The 2,312-nt window shown below is 49.7% G+C and overlaps 1 non-coding gene across 1 annotated transcript; it reads right to left on the reverse strand.

The window, feature by feature from the left end:
• Positions 1–320: 320 nt before the first annotated feature.
• Positions 321–423, reverse strand: LOC119468039. Its single transcript, XR_005196669.1, has one exon. It is a non-coding gene; the product is annotated as a U6 spliceosomal RNA (small nuclear RNA).
• Positions 424–2,312: the final 1,889 nt, after the last annotated feature.

Raw genomic sequence — 2,312 nt, forward strand, 5'->3', positions numbered from 1 at the left:
GAGAGGGAGCCTCACTCTGTCACCCAGGCTGGAGTGCAGTGGTGTGGTGTCGGTTCACTGCAACCTCTGCCTCCTGGTTTCAAGCATCAAGTGATTCTCCTGCTTCAGCCTCCCAAGTAGCTGGGATTATAGGCACCCACAACCATGCCCAGCTAAGTTTTGCATTTTTAGTAGAGACAGGGTTTCACCATGTTAGCCAGGATGGTCTCCATATCCTGACCTTGTGATCCACATCTCTGCTTCCCAAAGTGCTGGCATTACAGGCCATGGTGAGCCACCATGGCCGGCCATATTTTATTTTTAAATATAAAATTTTTTTTATAAGTACAGAACACTTCACAAATTTCCATGCCATCTTTGCACAGGGCCCATGCTGATCTTCTCTGTATCATTCCAATTTTTTTTAGTATACGTGATGCCGATTTTTTTTTTTTTTTTTTGACGGAGTCTTGCTCTGTAGCCCAGGCTGGAGTGCAGTGGTGCCATCTCGGCTCGCTGCAGCCTCCACCTCTTGGGTCCTGGTTCAAACAATTCTCCTGCCTCAGCCTCCCGAGTAGCTGGGATTACAGACACGGGCCATGACGCCCAGCTGTGCATTTTTAGTAGAGACAGGGGTTTCACCATGTTGGCCAGGCTGGTCTTGAACTCCTGACCAGGATCCACCCACCTCAGCCTCCCAAAGTGCTGAGATTACAGGCGTGAGCCACAGTGCCAGGCCGCTGCAAAGTTTTTCAACAGTCATGCTAGGTTGGCATTCCTCAGGGTGCCCAAATGAGAGGTGTAAGGGTGAGGGGATTAAGTAAGAAGGCCCAGGGGAGCAGGGGAAGCCAGGAAGCAGCAGGCACCTGGGAGCAGAGTTCCCCTGGGAGGAGGTGATGAAGGAGGGCACAAGTCAGAGCTGAGATAGAACACCTCCAGGAAAGTCCATCTCAGCAGGCATCAGAGGAAAGCATCTCTATTTGACATCAAAGAACTCAGCATGACCTCCCTCAGGGCCCCAGCGCCTTTATCTTCGGGATGGATGTGATAATAGCATGCTCTGAAGGAGCCCACAGTCTGGGAATTATTGCTTCAAGCTAGAATGGACGCCTAGAAGGCACTAATATCCCTAAATAGCATCTGCAGGAGGTTATTCAGCCAGTTTTCTTTTCATGTGTCTCTGTTCCCCACCTCTTTATCACAGAATTTTTAAGGTTGTCGCTGAGGTTCTTAAGGTTGTCACAGTGTCACTTAGAGGCAGGAGTGCTGGCCCCTGAGATGGCCCTTGTCTTGAAAGGAAGTGAGGTCAGATAACGATTGCTGAGTTCCAGATGGAAAATCAGGAGCCAAGTTCTTCAGAAGGTAGCAGTCCCACGTGATTCAGGCGTGGGGAGCAGGGTTTCACCACGCCTTCAGGCACACCACAAGATAATGAGAAAATTCTCCCTGCATCGATCACAGACCAATAAAATTGCTGGCCTGGGCACAGTGGCTCAGTCCTATAATCCCAGCACTTTGAGAAGGCGAGGTGCTCAGGAGTTCAAGACCAGCCTGGCCAACATGGTGAAACCCCGTCTCTACTAAAAATACAAAAATCAGCTGGATGTGGTGACAGGTGTCTGTAATCCCAGCTACTCAGTAGGCTGAGGCAGGAGAATCGCTTGAACCCCGGAGGTGGAGGATGCAGTGAGCGGAGATAGCGCCACTGCACTCCAGCTTGGGTGGCAAGAGAGAAATTGTTTCAAAAAAGAAAGAGACTTTCTGATTTTCCACAAATCCCTTACTGTTTCCTTGAAGTGAAGTCCTTGGAAGTAAAGTCCCCAAACCTCCTGCGCTGGAATTCTCCGACTAACTTTAGGCTTTTTGTTGTTTGCTGTTCTTGTTTCCTGGTGGTCAGGGAAATGCTGAGGAGAGAATGGATTTCCGCACAGCCTTTGTCAGAGCCTCTCAGGATGATCTTGAGGTAGGAGGGAAAGGGAGATTTCTCTTCCGCATTTTGAATGGAAAAGCAAGTGGGTAGATTTCTAACTGGCTGAGTGAGCCTCCTTAAAGGTACTGATCTCAAAAGCAAAGGTAGGAGACTGGATGAAAGTGATAGGCTGAGCATGGAGGCTCACCCCTGTAATCCCAGCACTTTGGGAGTCTGAAGCGGGCAGATCAACTGAGGTGGGGAATTCGAGACCAGCCTGACCAACATGGTGAAACCCTGTCTCTACTAAAAATACAAAAATTAGCTGAGCGCAGTGGCGGGCGCCTATAATTCTAGCTACTCGGGAGGCTGAGGCAGGAGAATCACTTGAACCCGGGAGGCAGAGGTTGCAGTGAGCCGAGAT

Source organism: Cebus imitator, unplaced genomic scaffold (assembly GCF_001604975.1).
Source record: "Cebus imitator isolate Cc_AM_T3 unplaced genomic scaffold, Cebus_imitator-1.0 Scaffold15, whole genome shotgun sequence".
Classification (NCBI taxonomy): domain Eukaryota; kingdom Metazoa; phylum Chordata; class Mammalia; order Primates; family Cebidae; genus Cebus; species Cebus imitator.